Raw genomic sequence first — 22,292 nt, forward strand, 5'->3', positions numbered from 1 at the left:
TGTAGACATGACAAAATTCTTACAAGGCTTTCATTGTGTCTGAAACACTGGCAGTAAATTTCATGATAAATATAGTGCCATACACATTTCTGAGTTCCTGTGTCTCCAAAAAACAAAGAAAAACTACTATTCGCTGGAGAGTTATAAAACTCACAAGAGAATCCTTAAAGCCAATTGTGATTATTATAAATATGAAGCATGTTTGGATTTTACTTGAAATACATCATTCTTAATGAACTGCTTTTAAACACAGGTAACCTTGTGTTCTATAAAATGCTAAAATACAGGGCTTCTAGGCACAACAGATTACAGTGGAACTGGAATTCTCCAAGAACTGGCTGTGGGGTTGTTTGCGTGAAGGCTCTTATTCTTAAGTTCAAAAAGGTGAAATATAAACAGAATGCATTCCTTCTGCAAGTCCCCTAGAAACTAGAGTTCAGGTGCAGTCAGGAACAACATTAGAATCTACTCTGCAATATCTGAAAAAGTACACTCCAGGCCATGAAAATCTCAAGAAGCATCAATGTGTACTCCCATGCTGTACCCTTTTGCAAATGGGCTTGTTTGCTACCAGAATTCTAAGAACTTTGTTACTGGAAATTTTTTTTTTAATTTGTATTTTGCATTATAAATCCCAAATAAAAGTGAATCACTGTAGCCCCTTTATAAAGTTAACAAATATTATTTATCCTAGGGTTATTTTACCAATTAACTTAATAATTTATAAATAAAATAGGAGTGAATATTTGCCATACACTACATAGCAAAAATGAAATATTCTACTGAGGCTTATAGAGAAGTATTAGCCAATGCAAATAATCCATGAGTACCACAGTCTCTTACACATTACCAATCACCTACTTAGCTATTCTTTTTTGAATGTATTTTGTATTATCTAGCTTAAAAGATTTGAAAGAGGGAGGGAAAAAACCTCTTTTCTGCCTTTGCTATAATAAAGCAGTTCAAATAATTACCAAATGTGCTGTTTTTTAACTCTATCTAAAATATCACAAGTCTGATTTCCCTCTTTGCTTTTAGAGTTTGCATGTTCACTCTGGATGAAGGAGTACTACTCTGCACCCAGGACAAAACTCATAGTGTGAATTTAAGATCAGAGTCACAGGCACATACAGTATTTATTTATTCTAAATTTAATTTATTTTTGGCTGCATTGGGTCTTCACTGCTATGTGTGGGCCCTCTCCATATGCGGCGAGCGGGGGTCAATCTTCGTTGCGGCGCGTGGGCTTCTCATTGCAGTGGCTTCTCTTGTTGAGGAGCACAGGCTCTAGGTGAGCAGGCTTCAGTAGTTGTAGCTCATGAGCTCCAGAGCGCAGGCTCAGCAGTCGTGGCTCATGGGCCTAGTTGCCCCAAGGCATGTGGGATCCTCCTGGACCGGGCCTCGACCTCTGGTCTGCACTGGTAGGCGGACTCCTAACCACTGTGCCACCAGGGAAACCCCCATACGATATTTATTTATAGCTGATGTTACTTTTAATAATTAACAAAATTTTACAATAAAATAATTAATAAAATTTTACCATAAAATGGCATTATGTTGAAAATGAGTAATATTAACTGGACCAACATTTATTTTAATGCTCCCAGTCCTGGCAGTTTCAGAGATTTGAACAAAATGATTTAAAGAAATATTTTTTTATAAGGTAAGTAGATTTCCTTCATACCAAGAAAGTATTATATTTCAATAACATGAAGTCTTACATAATTGTTCTCTTTGTACTAATTATAGATTTTTAAGGGTTTGCATTATTTTACATTTTTGGTTAAGATTATATTATCTATTTTAGGAGAGGTAGTGGACAAATACAGTAAATATTTCAAAAGATTAAAAAAGGGGGATATAAATTAAGTCTCACTGCAAGTTTCCCAGATTTTCTTCTCAGCAATAACTATATTTTCAATTTATTGTGTATCCATTTAGAGATATTTTATGCAAATACAAAAAGTATTATAAAGATTTAAAGTGGATATCCTGTCATGCCAAGGAAAGGAAATATATTTTAATAGCATATAGATTTCCATAATTACTTGTTCTCTTCCAAACATGGATTCTGTTTGCTTTATTTGAAATGTATGCCATGATATATTTTTAATCTGTTTTCTTAGATATTATTGAAATTTTAAAGATATTTATTGTAATTAATAAATATATTATAAAATCTTTGTCTTATATTTTTCTTTTTTATGACTCTCCATTATTTTATTAAGCAATTCCAGCACAGATTTTTATAATTTACCTTAAGAGTGAATGCACAATAATAACTTTAACTACACCTGTTTTTTTTGCATACATTTTAATTTTTATTTAGTAATCATTGATTCTCAGACTCATAAGTTTTTATACTCCATTTGTAGAGTATAATTAATTTAACATGCACTGTACCCATATAGTAACCTGTTTTCCTATTTTTTAAGCATTTAGTGAATTAGGATTTGGAAGAGGGGCTGAGAATAAAAATATCAATTGTCATTTTGTTACAAAATCTTTGAAATGGTGTTAATTGAATTCTATTTCATAAAATCATTCATGATTCTGTCATTTAAAATTTATGACTTAAATATACCATCCATAGAATTTTCAAAGTTAGTGTCCTATCTTTACCTGTGTAACATCTTTTGTTTCTTTAAACATACAATAAAAAGAATAGAATCTGAATTTCTTTCTTTAGACAAACACCAAGCTGTCCCAATACTGTAAAACATAATTTCATGGGTTATTTTGGTAGTGTCTTTGGTTTTGTTATCAGGATAATGGTGGCATTATACTATGAATTTGGGAGTGTTACATTCTCTTCAATTTTTTGGAATAGTTTGAGAAGGATGGGCATTAGCTCTTTGTCATATATTTGGTAAAATTCACCTGTGAAGCCATCAAGTCCTGGACTTTTGTTTTCTGGGAGGGTTTTTTTTTTTTTAATTACAAAGTCAATTTCACCACTAGTAATTGATTTGTTCAGACTGTCTATTTCTTCCTGATTCAGTCTTGGCAGGTTTTATACTTGTAAAAATTTGTCCACTTCTTCTAGGTTGTCCAATTTGTTGGCATATAACTGTTCATAGTATTCTCTTATGATTTTTTGTATCTCTGTTGTATTGGTTGTTATTTCTCCTCTCTCATTTCTCATTTTGTTTACATGGGTCCTCTCTCTTTTCTTGTTGATGAGCCTGACTAAAGGTTTACCTTTTTTTTTTAATCTTTTCAAAAATCAGCTCTTGATTACATTAATCTTTTCTATTGTTTTTCGGCTTCTATTTTATTTATTTCCTCTCTGATTTTTATTTTTTTTTAATTTTTTTTGCGGTACGCGGGCCTCTCACTGCTGTGGCCTCTCCTGTTGCAGAGCACAGGCTCCGGACGCGCAGGCTCAGTGGCCATGGCTCATGGGCGCAGCCGCTCCATGGCACGTTGCATCCTCCTGGACCGGGGCACAAACCCGTGTCCCCAGCATCAGCAGGTTGACTCTCAACCACAAGGGAAGCCCTCTGATCTTTATTATTTCCTCCCTTCTGCTGACTTTGGGCTTTGCTTTTTATTCTAACTTCTTTAGATGGTAGATTAGGTTGTTTATTTGCGATTTTTCTTGTTTCTTAAGGTGAGTCTGTATCACTATAAACTTATCTCTTAGAACTGCTTCTGCTGCATCCTGTAGATTTTGGAAAGTTGTGTTTCCATTTTTTGTTTGTCTCAAGGTATTTTCTGATGTCCTCTTTGATTTCTTCATTGACCTATTGGTTTTTAGTAGCATGTTGTTTAGTCTCCATGTGTTTGAGCTTTTCCAATTTTTCTTCCCATAATTTATTTCTAGTTTCATACCATTCTGGTCAGAAAAAATGCTTGATATAATTTCTATCCTTTTAAATTTATTGAGACTTATTTTGTGGCCTAACATGTAATCTATTTTGAAGTGCACTTGAAATGACTGGCTATTCTGCTGCTTGGGGATGCAATGTCCTATAGATATCTTTTAAGTCCAACTGGTCTATTGTGTCACTTAAGAGCATTGTTGCCTTATTGACTTTCTGTCTGGATGTTCTGTCCATTGATGTAGGTGAGGTATTAAAATCCCCTACAATTATTGTATTATTGTATTGTATTATACAATTATTGTATAATTTCTCCCTTTATGTCTGTTAACATTTACTTTATATATTAGGTGCTCCTGTATTGTGTGCATGTATGTTAATGACTATAATATTCTCTTCTTTTTTTATTCCCTTTATTATTATATAATGCCTTTCTTTGTCTTTTGTTATAGACTTTATTTTAGAGTTTATTTTTTCTGATATGAGTATTGAAACCTCCACTTTCTTATCATTTCCATTTTCATGAGATATCTTTTTCCATCCCCTCACTTTCAGTCTGTGGGTCTTTAGCTCTGAAGTGAGTCTCTTGTAAGCAGCATATAAATGGGCTTTGCATTTTTATCCAATCAGCCACCCTATGTCTTTTGATTGGAGCATTTAGTCCACTGAAATTTAATGTAATGATTAATAGGAAGGTACTTATTGCCATTTTATTAATTGTTTTCCAGTTGTTTTTGTAGTTCTCTGCTCTTCTTTTTCATTCTTCTCCTAGGGTTTGATAAATTTTTTAGTGCTATGTTTGTATTCCTTTATCTCTAGTTTTTGTGTATTCATTATACATTTTTGATTTGTGGTTACACGGGGGTCATATATGTTGGCTCATAACTATATCTACTTATTTTAAACCAGTAGTCCTTTAAGTTCAAATATAGTCTGAAAGAACTACATAAAGAAAAGGAAAGATATCCTGTGTTCTTGGATTGGAAGAATTAATAATGTTAAAATATACATAGTAACCAAAGCAACATATTTGATGCAATCCCTATCAAAATATCCATGACATTTTTCTGAGAAGTAGGTCAAATAATCCTAAAATTTGTATGGAACTACAAAAGACCATGAACTGTCAACAAAATCTTGAGAAAATAGAACAGAGTTGGAGGTATCATGCTCCCTGAATTCAGACTATAGTACAAAGATACAGAAATCAAACAGCATGGTAGTGGCACTAAAACAAACACATAGATCATTGGAACAGAGTAGAGATGCCACAAACAAACCCATACACTTATGTTAAATTAACCTATGACAAAGTAGGCAAGAATATACAATGGAGAGAAGAAGTCTTTTCAATATGTCATGCTGGGAAAAGTGGACAGCTACATTAAAATAATGAAATTAGAACATTCCCTAACACCATACACAAAAATAAACTCAAAATGGATTAAATACCTAAATGTAAGACCTGAAACCATAAAACTCCTAAAAGAGAACATAGCAGAACACTCTTTTACATAATTAATAGCCATATTTCTGGATCTGTCTCCTAAGGTAAAATAAATAAATGCAAAAATTAACAAATGGGACCTAACTGAACTTAAAAGCTTTTGCAGAGCAAAGGAAACCATTTAGAAAATGAAAATACAACTACTGAATGGAGAATATATTTGCAAATGTTATGACTGATAAGGGGTTAATATCCAGAATATATAAACAATTCATACAACTATGTATCATAAAAACAAAGAATCCAATTAAAACATGGGCAGAAGACCTGAACAGATATTTTTCCAAAGAACACATACAGATGGCCAACATACACATGAAAAGATGCTCAACATCACTAATCATCAGAGAAATGCAAATCAAAACCACAATGAGATATCACCTCACACATGTCAGAATTGCTGTCATCAAAAAGATCACAAAAAACAAACGTTGGCTACGATGTGGAGAAAAGGGAACCTTCATACACAGTTGGTGGGAATGTAAATTTGTGCAATCCTAATGGAAAACAGTATGGAAGTTCCTCAGAAAACTGAAAATAGAACTATCATATGATCCATCAATTCCAATCCTGGGTATATATCCAAAGCAAACAAAAACACTAAGTCAAACAGATACATGCACCCCAATATTCGTAGCAGCATTATTTACAATAGCCAAGATATTGAAGCAAATTATGTGCCCATCAATGAATCAATGTATAAAGAAGATGTAATATATATAATTGAATATTATTCAGTCATAAAACAGTATGAAATTCTTATATTTGCAAAACATGGATGGACCTGGAGTTATTATACTTAGTGAAATAAATCAGAAAAAGAGAGGAGGAGCTTCAAGATGGCAGAAGAGTAAGATGTGGAGATCAACTTCCTCCTCACAAATACATCAGAAATACATCTACATGTGGAACAACTCTTACAGAAAACCTACTGAACACTGGCAGAAGACCTCAGACCTCCCAAAAGGCAAGAAAGTCCCCACGTACTTTAGTAGGGCAAAAGAAAAAGAGACAAAAGAATAGGGATGGGACTTGCACCAGTGGGAGGGAGCTGTGAAGGAGGAAAGGTTTCCACACACTAGGAAGGCCCTTCGCGGGTGGAGACTGCAGGTGGTAGAGCGGGGAAGCTTCAGAGCCATGGAGGAGAGCACAGCAACAGGGGTGCAGAGGGCAAAGTGGAGAGATTCCCGCACAGAGGATCAGTGCCGACCAGCACTCACCAGCCCGAGAGGCTGGTCTGCTCACCCGCCGGGACAGGAGGGGTCTGGGAACTGAGTCTCTGGCTTCGTAGGTCGGATCCCAGGGAGAGGACTGGGGTTGGCTGCGTGAACACAGCCTGAAGGGGGCTAGTGCACCACAGGTAGCCAGGAGGAAGTCCAGGAAAAAGTCTGGAGCTGTGGAAGAGGCAAGAGACTTTTTCTTGCCTCATTGTTTCCTGGTGCATGAGGAGAGGGGATTAAGAGCGCTGCTCAAAGGAGCTTCAGAGATGGGCGTGAGCTGTGGCTATCAGCACGGACCCCAGAGAAGGGCATGGGATGCTAAGGCTGCTGCTGCCACCACCAAGAAGCCTGTGAGCAAGCACAGGTCACTACCCTCACCTCACCTCCTGGGAGCCTGTGCAACCCGCCACTGCCAGAGTCCTGTGATGCAGGGACAACTTCCCCAGGAGAACACATGGCACGCCTAAGGCTGGTGCAATGTCATGCTGGCCTCTGTCACCACTGACTTGCCCCACACTCTGTACCCCTCCCTCCCCCCAACCTGAGTGAATCAGAGCCCCCCAATCAGCTACTCCTTTAACTCCGTCCTGTCTGAGCAAAGAACAGATGCCCTCAGGCAACCTACATGCAGAGGTGGGTCCAAATCCAAAGCTGAGCCCCAGGAGCTGTGCAAACAAAGAAGAGAAAAGGAAATTTCTCCCAGCAGCCTCAGGAGCAGTGGATTAAAACTCGACAATCAACTTGATGTACCCTGCATCTGTGGAATATCTGAATAGAAAACGAATCATCCCAAATTGAGGAGGTAGACTTTGGGAGCAAAGATATATATTTTTTATTCCCTTGTTCTGTTTTTGCAAGTGTGTATGTGTATGCTTCTGTGTGTGATTTTCTCTGAATAGCTTTGCTTTTACTATTTGTCCTACAGTTCTTTCTGTCAGTATTTTTTTTTTCTGTATAGTTTCTAGCACTGTTATCATTGGCAGATACGTTTTTTGGTTTGGTTGCTCTCTTCTTTCTTTCTTTCTTTCTTTTCTTTTATTTTTTTAATAACTTTAAAAAAATTTTTATAATTATTTTTTATTTTAATAACTATATTTTATTTTATTTTTTCTTCTTCTTTCTTTCTTTTTTTTCTCCCTTTTATTCTGAGCTGCGTGGATGACAGGCTCTTGATGCTCCAGCCAAGCGTCAAGGCTGTGCCTCTGAGGCCGGAGACACAAGTTCAGGACACTGGTCTACAAGAGACCTCCCAGATCCACATAATATCAAGTGAGGAAAATCTTCCACAGTTTTCCATCTCAATGCCAAGACCCAGCTCCACTCAACAACCACCAAGCTACAGTACTGGACACCCTATGCCAAACAACTAGCAAGACAGGAACACAACCTTATCCATTATCAGAGAGGCTGCCTAAAATCAAAATAAGGCCACAGACACCCCAAAACACATCACCATATGTGGACCTGCCACCAAAAAGACAAGATCCAGCCTCATCCACCAGAACACAGGCAGTAGTCCCCTCCACCAGAAAAAAAACACAACCCACTTAATCAACCTTAGCCACTAGGGATAGACACCAAAAACAATGGGAACTACAAACCTGCAGCTTGCGAAAAGGAGACCCCAAACACAGTAAGTTAAGCAAAATGAGAAGACAGAGAAATACACAGCAGATGAAGGAGCAAGACAAAAACCCACCATACCTAACAAATGAAGAGGAAATAGGCAGTCTACCTGAAAAAGAATTCAGAATAATGATAGTAAAGATGATCCAAAATCTTGAAAACAGAATGGAGAAAATACAAGAAATGTTTAACATGGACCTAGAAGAACTAAAGAGCAAACAAACAGTGATAAACAATGCAATAAATGAAATTAAAAATTCTCTAGAAGGGATCAATAGCAGAATAACTGAGGCAGAAGAACGGGTAAGTGATCTGGAAGATAAAACAGTGGAAATAACTACTGCAGAGAAGAATAAAGAAAAAAGAATGAAAATAACTGAGGATAGTCTCAGAGACCTCTGGAACATTAAATGCACTAGCATTCGAATTATAGGGGTCCCAGAAGAGGAAGAGAAAAAGAAAGGGACTGAGAAAATATTTGAAGAGATTGTAGTTGAAAACTTCCCTAATATGGGAAAGGAAATAGTTAACCAAGTCCAGGAAGCACAAAGAGTCCCATACAGGATAAATCCAAGGAGAAACATGCCAAGATGCATATTAATCAAACTAACAGAAATTAAATACAAAGAAAAAATATTAAAAGCAGCAAGGGAAAAACAACAAATAATATACAAGGGAATCCCCATAAGGTTAACAGCTGATTTTCAGCAGAAACTCTGCAAGCCAGAAGGAAGTGGCAGGACATATTTAAAATGATGAAGGAGAAAAACCTGCAACCATAATTACTCTACCCAGCAAGGATCTCATTCAGATTTGATGGAGAAATTAAAATCTTTACAGACAAGCAAAAGTTAAGAGAATTCAACACCAGCAAACCAGCTTTACAACAAATGCTAAAGGAACGTCTCTAGGCAGGAAACACAAGAAAAGGAAAAGACCTAAAATAACAAACCAAAACAATTAAGAAAATGGTAATAGGAACATACATATTGATAACTACCTTAAATGTAAATGGATTAAATGCTCGAACCAAAAGACATAGACTGGCGGAATAGATACAGAAACAATATATATGCTGTCTACAAGAGACCCACTTCAGATCTAGGGACACGTACAGACAAAATGAGGGGGTGGAAAAAGATATTCTGTGCAAATGGAAATCAAAAGAAATCTGGAGTTGCAATTCTCATATCAGACAAAATAGACTTTAAAACAAAGACTATTACAAGAGACAAAGAAGGACACTACATAATGATCAAGGGATCAATCCAAGAAGAATATATAACAATTGTAAATATTTATGCACCCAACATAAGAGCACATTAATACAAAAGGCAAATACTAACAGCCATAAACAGGGAAATTGACAGCAACACAATCATAGTAGGGGACTTTAAAGCCCACTTTCACCAATGGACAGATCATCCAAAATGAAAATAAATAAGGAAACACAAGCTTTAAATGATACATTAAACATGATGGACTTAATTGATATTTATAGGACATTCCATCCAAAAACAACAGAATACACATTCTTTTCAAGTGATCATGGAACATTCTCCAGGATAGATCATATCTTGGGTCACAAATCAAGCCTTGGTAAATTTAAGAAAATTGAAATCATATCAAGTATCTTTTCTGACCACAGTGCTATGAGACTAGATATTAGTTACAGGAAAAAATCTGTAAGACACAGAAGCACATTGAGGCTAAAAAATACACTAATTAATAACCAGAGATCACTGAAGAAATCAAAGAGGAGATCCAAAAATACCTAGAAACAAATGAAAATGAAAACACAATGACCCAAAACCTATGGGATGCAGCAAAAGCAGTTCTAAGAGGGAAGTTTATAGCAATACAATCTTACCTTAAGAAACAAGAAACATCTCAAATAAATAACCTAAACTTACACCTAAAGCAATTAGAGAAAGAAGAACAAAAAAACACCAAAGTTAGTGGAAGGAAAGAAATCATGAAGATCAGATCAGAAATAAATGAAAAAGAAATAAAGGAAACAATAGCAAAGATCAATAAAAACTAAAAGCTGGTTCTTTGAGAAGATAAACAAAATTGATAAACCATTAGCCAGACTCATGAAGAAAAAAAGGGAGAAGACTCAAATCAGTAGAACTTGAAATGAAAAAGGACAAGTAACAACTGACATTGTAGAAATGGATCATGAGAGATTAGTACAAGCAACTATATGCCAATAAAATGGACAACCTGAAAGTAATTGACAAATTCTTTGAAAAGCACAACCTTCTGAGACAGAACCAGGATGAAGTAGAAAATAAAAACAGACCAATCACAAGCACTGAAATTGAAACTGTGATTAAAAATCTTCCAACAAACAAAAGTCCAGGACAAGATGGATTCACAGGCGAATTCTATCAAACATTTAGAGAAGAGCTAACACCTATCCTTCTCAAAATCCTCCATAATATGGTAAAGGGAGGAACATTCCCAAACTCATTCTTTGAGGCCACCGTCACCCTGATACCAAAACCAGAGAAAGATGTCACAAAAAAAGAAAACTACAGGCCAATATCACTGATGAACATAGGGGCTAAAGTCCTCAACAAAATACTAGCAAACAGGATCCAACAGCACATTAAAAGGATCATACACAGTGATCAAGTGGGGTTTATTCCAGGAATGCAAGGACTCTTCAATATATGCAAATCAATCAATGTGATACACCATATTAACAAATTGAAGGAGAAAAACCATATGATCATCTCAATAGATGCAGAGAAAGCTTTTGACAAAATTCCACACCCATTTATGATAAAAACTGTCCAGAAAGTAGGCATAGAGAGAACTTTCCTCAACATAATAAAGGCCATATATGACAAATCCACAGCCAACATCACCCTCAATGGTGAAAAATTGAAATTATTTCCACTAAGATCAGGAGCAAGACAAGGTTGCCCACTCTTACCACTATTATTCAACACAGTTTTGGAAGTTTTAGCCACAGCAATCAGAGAAGAAAAAGAAGTAAAAGGAATCCAAATCAGAAAAGAAGAAGTAAAGCTGTCACTGTTTGCAGATGACATGATAGTATACACAGAGAATCTTAAAGATGCTACCAGAAATCTACTAGAGCTAATCAATGAATTTGGTAAAGTAGCAGGATACAAAATTAATGCACTGAAGTTTCTTGCATTCCTATACACTAATGATGAAAAAATATGAAAATGAATTAAAGAAAACACTTCCATTTACCATTGCAAAAAAAGAATAAAATATCTAGGAATAAAACTACCTAAGGAGACAAAAGACCTATATGCAGAAAATTGTAACACACTGATGAAAGAAATTAAAGATGATACAAATAGATGGAGAGAAATACGATGTTCTTGGATTGGAAGAATCAACATTGTGAAAATTACTATACTACCCAAAGCAATGTACAGATTCAATGCAATCCCTATCAAACTACCAGTGGCATTTTTCACCAAACTAGAAGAAAAAATTTCACAATTTGTATAGAAGCACAAAAGACCCTGAATAGCAAAAGCAATCTTGAGAAAGAAAAATAGACCTGTAGGAATCAGGCTCCCAGACTTCAGACTATACTACAAAGCTACAGTAATCAAGAGAGTATGGTACTGGCACAAAAACAGAAATATTGATCAATGGAACAGGAAAGAAAACCCAGAGATAAACCCAGGCACATATGGTCACCTTATCTTTGATAAAGGAGGCAAGAACATACAGTGGAGAAAAGACAGCCTCTTCAATAAGTGCTGCTGGGAAAACTGGACAGCTACAGGTAAAAGAATGAAATTAGAACACTCCCTAACACCATACACAAAAATAAACTCAAAATGGATTAAAGACCTAAATATAAGGCCAGACACTATCACACTCTTAGAGGAAAACATAGGCAGAACACTCTATGACATAAATCACAGCAAGATCCTTTTTGACCCACGTCCTAGAGAAATGGAAATAACAACAAAAATAAATGGGACCCAATGAAACTTAAAAGCTTTGCACAGCAAAGGAAACCATAAACAAGACAACAAGACAACCCTCAGAATAGGAGAAAATATTTGCAAATCAAGCAACTGACAAAGGATTAGTCTCCAAAATCTACAAGCAGCTCATGCAGCTCACTATCAAAAAAACAAAAAACCCAATCTAAAAATGGGCAGAAGAAATAAATAGACATTTTCCAAAGAATATATACAGATTGCCAACAAACACATGACAGGATGCTCAACATCATTAATCATTCGAGAAATACAAATCAAAACTACAATGAGATATAATTTCACACTGGTCAGAATGGCCATCATCAAAAATTCTACAAACTATCAATGCTGGAGAGGGTGTGGAGAAAAGGGAATCCTCTTGCACTGTTGGTGGAAATGTAAATTGATATAGCCACTATGGAGAACAGTATGGAGGTTCCTTAAAAAGCTAAAAATAGAACTATCATATGACCCAGCAATCCCAGTACTGGGCATATACCCTGAGAAAACCATAATTCAAAAAGAGTCATCTATCTAAATGTTCATTGCAGCTCTATTTACAATAGCCAGGACATGGAAGCAACCTAGGTGTCCATCAACAGATGAATGAATAAAGAACATGTGGCACATATATACAATGGAATATTACTCAGCCATAAAATAAATGAAATTGAGTTATTTGTAGTTTGGTGGATGTACCTAGAGTCTGTCATACAGAGTGAAGTAAGTCAGAAAGAGAAAAACAAATACCATATGCTAACATATATATATATATATATATATATATATATATATATATATATATATATATATGGAATCTAATAATAATAAAAAAAAGGTCATGAAGAACCTGGGGGCAAGACAGGAGTAAAGACACAGACCCACTAGAGAATGGACTTGAGGATTCGGGGAGGGGGAAGGGTAAGCTGTGACAATGTGAGAGAGTGGCATGGACATATATACACTACCAAACGTAAAATAGATAGCTAGTGGGAAGCAGCCACATAGCACAGGGAGATCAACTCAGTGGTTTGTGACCACCTAGAGGGGTGGGATAGGGAGTGTGGGAGGGAGGGAGACACAGGAGGGAAGAGATATGGGGACATATGTATATGTATAACTCATTCACTTTGTTATAAAGCAGAAACTAACACACCATTGTAAAGCAATTATACTCCAATAAAGATGTTAAAAAAAAATCAGAGAAAGACAAATACTCTTTGTTACCACTTATATGTGGAATGTAAAAAATAAAACAAACAAATATTTATAACAAAACAGAGACAGACTCACAGATGTAAGGAACAAATAAGTGGTGAGCTATAGGGAGAGTGAAGGGGGAGGGGCAAGATAGGGGTATGGGATTAAGAGATACAACCACTATGAATAAAATATTAGATAAGCAAGGACATATTGTACAGAACAGGGAAATATAGCCATTATTTTTAATAGCTTTAACTAGAGTTTAATCTATAAAAATATTGAATCATTATGTATACACCTGAAACTAATACATTATTATAAATTGTCTATAAGTCAATAAAAAATATGATTTCATGCTTTTGCTAATATGGAAATGATTTCAAAAATATTAAATAGTTGATAGCTTTTGCCCAAATATTCAAAAACATAAATTGCATTTGAAATATAATGTAAATTATTACAACTCTGGTTTTATTTCTGATGTTAGTCCTGACATCCACATGCTGTATATAGATACAAAGTTTTTTAGGAGATCATTTCGTTTCAGCTCTTAAACCATTGCCTTCATTCTGAAAGTAGGGTAGATCCATAGAGTTTTCTCTGAGCCCATTATTTGGTTGTATTGGTTTTGTTTTAATTTAGAACATTCGGAAACAATAAATTTGTCTAAGTGGTGGATTCCCATCTTATTCTCTATATAGTTTCATCTGATTCTAAGTCAACTTACTATTTCACAAAGAAGTAAAAAGGCTGTGGTAGAAATGTGGGCTGATAAGCAAGAAGATAGATAGAGATGGATGATAAATAGATAATAGATAAGTAAATAGAGGCAGATAGAGATGTAGAGATATAAGTACATAGGCTAAGTACTGATATCGATGTATCTCCATATACACCTACATCTATCTATCTATCTTCCTGACATTGACACTTACTCTCATAGATTTATTGAATTTATGTCTAAGTGATATATGTGTATACATAAATATATAAGGTACTATTTGGAAGTGATTCGTATAAATTTTAATGGTTTTTGTCATTTCTGGTTCAATATATTTTAGAACAAGTTTTCCCAAATATAGTTTGTTCTTTTTTTAGAATTGCTGAAAAATTAATTGTATCTATATAACATGTTCTACTTTTACATTCCTTTACTGATGGAAGAATAAGATATATTTAATACATTACTATCATAAGCAATGCATAGCCAAAGCTTTCTGCATGGCAGGGTACATTCATTGGGCTACCTGCAACCTCACCTACAGCTGGCATTTAAAGTCCCTATGCATACAAGATGCATCCCACATCAAGAAAAAGATAAGTATATGTATGTATGTATATGTATAGCTGATTCACTTTGTTATAAAGCAGAAACTAACACAACATTGTAAAGCAATTATACTCCAATAAAGATGTTTAAAAAAAGAAAAGAAAAAGATATGTAAATACATTCTTTCTGTTTTCTGCTTTAGGGGAAGCAAAGGAAGCTTACTCAGTCAGGAATTGTGGGGAATTGACACCCATGAATTACCCTCAACAGGTGGACTGAATTAGTGACCAGAATCTAGCTTGCAGAGGCCAACTCTGAAGTATAATCTCAATGTTTCCTCAGTTGGGCACCAAGAGAATTCACCTCTACTCATCCACAGATGTTCCTAGCTCCATAAAACATACCTTGCTGTTTTTTCTTACTTCCCTGCCAAAATCTTCCTACTCATTTTTTCCAGATACCCTGGATCACTTCCCAAATTAATCAGTTTCACTCAAGCCCTTGTCACAGCCTTTGAGAAGAATCAGTTGAAGATACAGTGTAATGACACACATTTCTACATATGATTCCCTGAGAATTTATGTTGGCTTGATGGTGGTAGGGTGTGAATACAGTGAATGTGAAATACTGGATTACTGCACCCAGTTCTCTACTCCTCCCTGTTACAGAATTATTTACTCCTGCCCATGGCCACGTGACCTTGCAGTGCCTTCCATTCCAGTAGAATATATTCCCTTACACCACTGACATTTGAATTGGTCATGTAGCTAGAAACTCTAATGGGATTTCAGTGGCCAAGATGGAAGCAGAAGCTCAAATGTGCTTTCATGATTTTTCTTTACCTCTTGCGCTCCTAAAATACACCCTGAAAAGAATATGCCTCAGAGAGCAGCTGCTCCTTCAGCCTGAGCTCCAAGATGATATCATGTGGAGTCGACATAATCCCAACTAGAAGTCAGAGACCAACAGGGCCCAGCCAAACCCAGCTGAGATCAGCCAAACTAGAACTGCAAATATGTAGACAAAAATAAATATTCTGCGTACCTGTGAGATTTTTGAGGTTGTTACCCAGAAAAATTTTAATACCATAATTAGTTTCACTAATAATGTTGTAGAACAATAGTTCTACAGAATAGCTTCCTAATTATATATACCACAGAGAATTAATATTCAATATTCTAATACTTACCAATTTGTTAGGTGTAAGGTGGTATCTCTCTGAGACTTTAATTTGTATTTTTCTGCCTATTGGTGAGATTATATATCTCTCTATATATTGTTAGCTGTATGAGTTTTCACTCATAAAAAATGATTATTCATTTTCTTATAGTTTTCAACTGGGTCTCCTTTAAAGTAATTCACTTATATTTTATGTATTCTTTTGTGTTATTGTTTTGTTTTCCATATTGCAATGAATACTTCTATTAATTTTGTCAGTATATTTCAGTGATGACAAATTATTTTGATTTAGTCCATTTACACATATAAATATACATAGTATAATATATACATACATAATTTAATATTGGGCTTTGAGGATCTTCTTATCTTTCTTGATCCTTTGATAAAGGTATTCCTATATGTTTTCTTCTATTGATTTTATTGCTTTATTTCATAGTCAAAGTAATATAGACTTTTGTTTCATGTGGTTGGTGATAGACTGCTAATTTTATTTTTCTTTATCAGCTCTTTTCCACTGCTATGTGACATCACAGACATATCTATATCAAGGTTCCAAAATACTTCGTTTTCTGGGCTCTTTATTATGTTCCAAGAGGCTCACTGTCTCTGCATCAACACTGCACAGTTTTATTGCTATAGCTTTGTAGTGTTTCTTAAATATCTGGTGGAGCAGACTTCATTCCCTCAACCCCACCCCATGGTATATTTTTTACAACAGTTTTGTCAATTCATGGACCTTTATAATTGCTTTTTTTTTTTTTTTTTTTTACTGTTGAACGTTTATTGAGCTCTAACAATGTGATAGGTGCCACACAAAACATCAGACACAGTACCTGCTCTGTGGGCTTATAATCTAATTTAAGGACACGATCATTTTTTAATGTTGCTATGAGTTGGCTGTTTGTGAAAATGAGGTATTAACTGCATTGGTTAGTGCAGCAAAAAAGCCTGTGAAATCAGACTTTTTAGCAGGTTCCCTATGCAAGTAGGCATGATTGCTCATATTATTCTCTCAAACTGTGGTTCCCATTTCCCCAAATTTGGGGATTTTTGAGATGTGTATAAGTGTCTATAAAGACAGACACCAAATGCACATTTCTGAAAACCATGGTTCAAATCTGGCCTCTCGTCCAGAAGAAAAAGTTTGGTTATATATTCAGAAAAATATTGTTATTCAAAATAGGTCCTAGGAGAAAATAGTGATGGGGGCCAAGTTCCTGTTCAGTGTTCCTGGGATGTCCACAAGAGCAGCTCCCCACGGCAGCCTGTCAAATGCCCTTTACTCTCAAGGTCTTTTGTCTTCATAGCCCAGAGATGAAATGCTTAACATTTGCTGGGTTCTGCTTGGGCATGTGCCCCAGGGGAGGTGTGTTTGAGGGCAGAGTCCTCTCAGTGCCTCACAGATCACAATGCAGATCATTCCTGCATAGGCATTGGCATTGGTCCCTGCATCCTTGGCAACACACCACACTAATTTAATTTCTATCCCCAGAAAGTAGCAAAACTACCAGAGGCCCCCAGAATGTATCAGTAACTTGTAAAAATGGAACCTGTTAAAATCTGTCACTGATACAATCTGTATATATACTGCTTATGAAAACTTGTCCTTTTATCATCATAGTAAAGTCAAGTGCTAAGTAACACTTTTATCTGTTGACCACTTTGCAGAATAAACTGATTTCATATGGAAGGAAATGTAAGATAACTCATATGTATTTAAAGCAAATTATTTAGTTTTCATTCTCGTTACTTCTGTGCCTTCTTTATAGTATTTTCTGTCTCTTCACTTTGATCCTGATGAACTAAGTCACCACTTATTATATTTAGATTCCCAATCCTTTATTTGTGTATATCTTGAATTTCAGTAAGATATGAAATGCAGACTCCAGGGTTGCATTTTGTAATGATACAAGGATCCTGAGGAAATACTTTCACAGAGGCCTTTTCTAATAGATTCCCCTGTGCTTACGGAAAGTATCAAAAAAGACCAACTGGCACATTCTGAATGTATGTTCTCAACAAGTAATCTAAGTACAAATGGGAAGCTCTTGCCTTTCTGTTTTGTAAACTCAGATTATGCTGACAAGCCATACTTCTAAATAATTTGATTTGAAAAGGTTGCCTGCATGTACATTTGTCATTTTATAAAGAGCAACCAAATCCCTACCCCACCTTATCTTACAAAACAACCCTTAGTATTTTTTAAGTTGCATAAAAAAACAAATACATGAATAAATAAACAAATGTATAATGAAGGGCTTTGACCTCTTGCTCCAAGCAGTAAGTGAAAGAACTGATAAATGAAGCTGAGGTCCTCCCTCAGTGCTTCTCTTTAAATAGTTATGCTAAAAATATTTTAGCTGTCTAAACTCTGTACTTGCTTCATTTTCATTGGAACACATTTTGTGAGCCACAACTGAGTTCCTATATAGGATATCTCCAGAATGCAAATCAGGAAAAAGCAGATTTTATTCAGATTTTTTTGTTAAATTGAGCCACTACTGTTTGGTATGCGGGCACTAGATGGGTTAAAAAAAACAGCTGGCCTGATAAAGACATGCTAAAGAAGGTTTACTTTATTTGAACAGTTATGTCAAGACTGGCCTTAAATTCAATGAAATATTGAAGACGATGGATTGTTTGAAAGTCCTGCTTTTGAGGGCACAGGAGCATGGTCTGAATGAATCATTCAGAATTCATCGTGCATCCAACTAAACCCAAAATTCATGCTTACCCGTCCTTTTTTTTTAATGCGACAGTCTCAGTCTTCTCACATCGGTGCTTCTCTTCATGCTAGAACTGCTTATGTCTACAGAGTCCCTAAAGAAGCAAAAATCCTTTTTTTAGCATTAAACATAGCATATGGAGTTCTTCCTCAGCTCTTGGCCTATCACTGTATCTGCAAGCCAGAGTTCTTCATAAAAACAAATTCTTCATAAAAACAAAGGCAGATGAAAAAGCTGAATAAAAGCATTATTTTATGTTCTTTCTCTCTAGATTACTGACTTTTGTTATTTTCGTACCAGTATTTGGTCCCATTCCACTCTCTTCCCATACAGGAACATTTAAGAATACATAAATTCTTGTTCCATACTGTATATGTGAGCTATCATAGGAATTATGTGGATAAATTTTCTTTTTTTGAAGGAAAATTGAAGTTATTCAGAAAGCTTGTTTAAAGAAATATATTTCAAGTTATTTGTGAATAAACTTGACCACCTATCTCAATATTCTGTTTGCACACATTAAATATAAGTGAAAAATTACAATTTAGCTCCTATAATAGTGAGCATGAAAAGGAAATTATTCAAAAGTGAAAATGGTCTATGCATATTAAAAATTTCAAAATAGCAAATACAGATGGAGAAATATTTTTGCATATAAGATCTACATGTTTCATTATCAACCTCAATATAAAAGACAAATTGTCAGAATATTTAAAAGTGTTGTTTGAAAAATATTTTCCCAAAGAAAGTATATTATTTACTGCTGTTTCAAAAATTGCTTTTACTGAACTTTTTTTGAGTCTAAATAGCTAAGGAGGGACCTATAACTGGATCTATGACTGGAAATGTTTCTGTTGTATTTCTGTGTATATTTTTAATAAATTATTTTTGGTCTTTTATGAAGACAAATCTTATTAAATGTGAAACATTTTGTATATTTTTTTTCAGAAAAATTTCTGTAGTCTTTACGCTTTTTGTTTTAAAAATCTGTCACTTGTATGTTCCAATTCAAAATGTCATCTACATTCTCATGTTTTAGTGTGAGCAATGAAGAGGACTTTTGATGAATTAATTAAATTTCATTACTTTTAAATTGAAATATTCAAAATTTAAAAAGTAACTTTTAAGGAAAAAGAACTGGATTGGCATTCCTATGATCTTTTAATGAACTTTTCATATTTGGAAGTATGAGTGGGTATAACAGAGGAAAATCAATATTTGCTAAGTAAGAGAAACAGACCAAAAATCCAGTCACCTCCTCAGAGCACAGAAGTGTTAAGTGGACAGGCGCTTTCATGCCCTCAGCTGCCATCATCACCACCACCACCACTACCATCATCATCATCAACGGCCCTAAGCTTTTAGAGCCACTCATATTTTTCCTTCATGTTATTTACTAGCTCTTCACCAAAATAAGAAAACCAAAAGAAAATGGAGTCCAAATCAATGCAAGTGTGTGAATTTACGATCCACTGAACTGGTAAGTATCTTAGACGTGCAAGCAATCATGTAGCCAATTCCTCTCCCTCCTTGCAGTGTTTTAAAAAACCCTAAAATCCATAGAGTGTTTTAAAAAAAAAAAGAAAACCCTCACCTGCATTTGATTCTATTGTCAACTTGCTGTAAACAATTTTTGCTTTAATATATGAATTACACTAATACCTCACATTACATATATGAAGCCAAATTACACTAACCTAGTTGTTTACAACCTCAAACCTTACTCCCAGTATACATTCCAATAAATTTATTCTGTAAAAACAATACTTTTTTGTTTTTGATTTTTTTTACAGTAAAGTTTTCAACTACAAACCTTGAATATGCGAAAGATGTTCCAAGGACAAGCATAACAGGATTGATAAAACCCAAACTAACTAAATGTGTTCTCACAATACAAGCTGGCATAAAAATAAAATTAATTTTCTATTATCACAATTGCAACAATAATGTACACATAATAATGGTTTGTGGATGAGCACTAATTATTCTAATTCTAGTTCTAAAAGAAAACAACAGATCATTTTTAGTTTATATTTAAAAGTCAATGCTTTGTCTTACTTCCCAAAGGGCTACTGCTGATTCCAGCTTTAAAATGTAAAGTATCAAACTTGAGTAATTAGCTCAAATTGTACTGAGATTGGGAAAAAAATAAATCATTGCCTTGTTTTGGAGTAACACAAAAGACTCACTAACTTCACATATAGAAACTGAGTTTGTGTACATTAACAACATGAGTTTTGAGAAGTATACGCTGTCAACTAGCTATTTCTAATATGGAATAGATATTTTACAATATGATTAAACTTTACACATGGCCTCAAAACTGAAGAACAATTTTAAGTTCATCTTCAGTATGCCAACATTATGTATCTAGGAATTGGTTCCTGGGTTCTGTCACAGAGAGGAAATCCCTTAAGCATTATATTGAGTGGTTATTTTAAAAATGCTAATTTATATTTAACTTAGTGTTTGTTTGGTGATGGTGGAGAAAAGGCAGGAGAGTGATGAACATAACTGCCTTGATAATGGATCCTAGACTTGTATAAGCTTGTGCAAAAATCTGGATAATCCTTAGTGGTTAAGGGCAACTTCATGCAACCAAATAACATGAAATTAAATCAATAACCTTAAAAAAAGGCTAAAATGTCTTTTTCCACCAAAACGAAACAGAGAGGAATGTGAATAATGTACATACAAACTGGGGTTCTGTCAATGACAACAAGGACTATGTGTTGGTTCATATCAAATCCAAGAATATTAGACAACCAAACGTATAACCTTCTTGTGGTTTTCTTAATATGCAGCATTCATTATGGTAGTTAGGTCCCTTCACTGGTTTTTTACAAGTCTGAAGTTGTGTTTCTTGTGTCATTGCCGGCATCTCCACCCTCAGAGCTGCTTTTATTTTCTTCTTCTTTGCAGTCCTTGTCATCTTCATCTCCTGGAGATTACCAGGACTGTTTAGAGGATTTCTTTGAAGTGTATGACTTTTTCCATTTTGAGCCTGCTTTTTCATTCTTTCTTTTGCCTTTTCCATCTTCTTCTACTCTATCACCTTCTTCCTCACTGCTTGCCTCTGCATGCAGTATTCTCGCCTTCTCCCTCGGTTTCTGAAGAGTTCTGTTGCTGAATTGCCTGGTACCCAACAAACTTTACTGCTGGGTTATTTTCTATTTCCCACAATCCTTCATTAAATCCTTTCCGTTTGTTTGACTTCCCAAACTTGTCTTCGTATTCCTTATAAGGGAAAAGGTCTTTGGGACCTAGAAATGCAGTTTCATGGGTGCCAAAAAAGAAGATAGGATACGTATTTGCTGGAGGCTTCACAGCTCCCTCTGGGAGTTCCTCAATTCAGGCCGGCCAGTGCGGGTAGCCCTTCATCTTGCCGAAGACCAGGTCGCTCGCCTTGTACTTGCGGGGCCAAGGACGCGCCATCTGGGCCGCTCCCCTTCCTGGTCGTCCGTGGGCTCTGCGAAGAGGCTAGGGGGCCGCCCTTCCGCGGGCCAAGGGACTGCGCCGCACTCCCCGCGGGCCTCGAGCCGGGCAGGCAGGCGGACAAGCTGCCGCTCCGACGAAGGGAAGCGGCGGCGAAGCGGTATAATTGCTTATCAATTTTAGAATCAGTTTTTCGGGATCCTTTAAAAATTCTGCTTGTTTACGGAGTGAAGTGCATTGAGTTTTATTATAATTGGAGGGAAATATATATCCCTGCAATCTTAGTCTCAAAACCAATAACGTTTTCATTGTA

General features: G+C 35.5%; 1 pseudogene across 1 annotated transcript; it reads right to left on the bottom strand.

The window, feature by feature from the left end:
• Nucleotides 1-21,234: 21,234 nt before the first annotated feature.
• Nucleotides 21,235-21,979, bottom strand: LOC309962436 (hepatoma-derived growth factor-related protein 3-like; annotated as a pseudogene). Its single transcript has one exon. The product of its transcript is annotated as a hepatoma-derived growth factor-related protein 3-like (transcript).
• Nucleotides 21,980-22,292: the final 313 nt, after the last annotated feature.

Source organism: Leucopleurus acutus (genome assembly GCF_964270905.1).
Source record: "Leucopleurus acutus genome assembly, chromosome: 5".
NCBI classification, from domain to species: domain Eukaryota; kingdom Metazoa; phylum Chordata; class Mammalia; order Artiodactyla; family Delphinidae; genus Leucopleurus; species Leucopleurus acutus.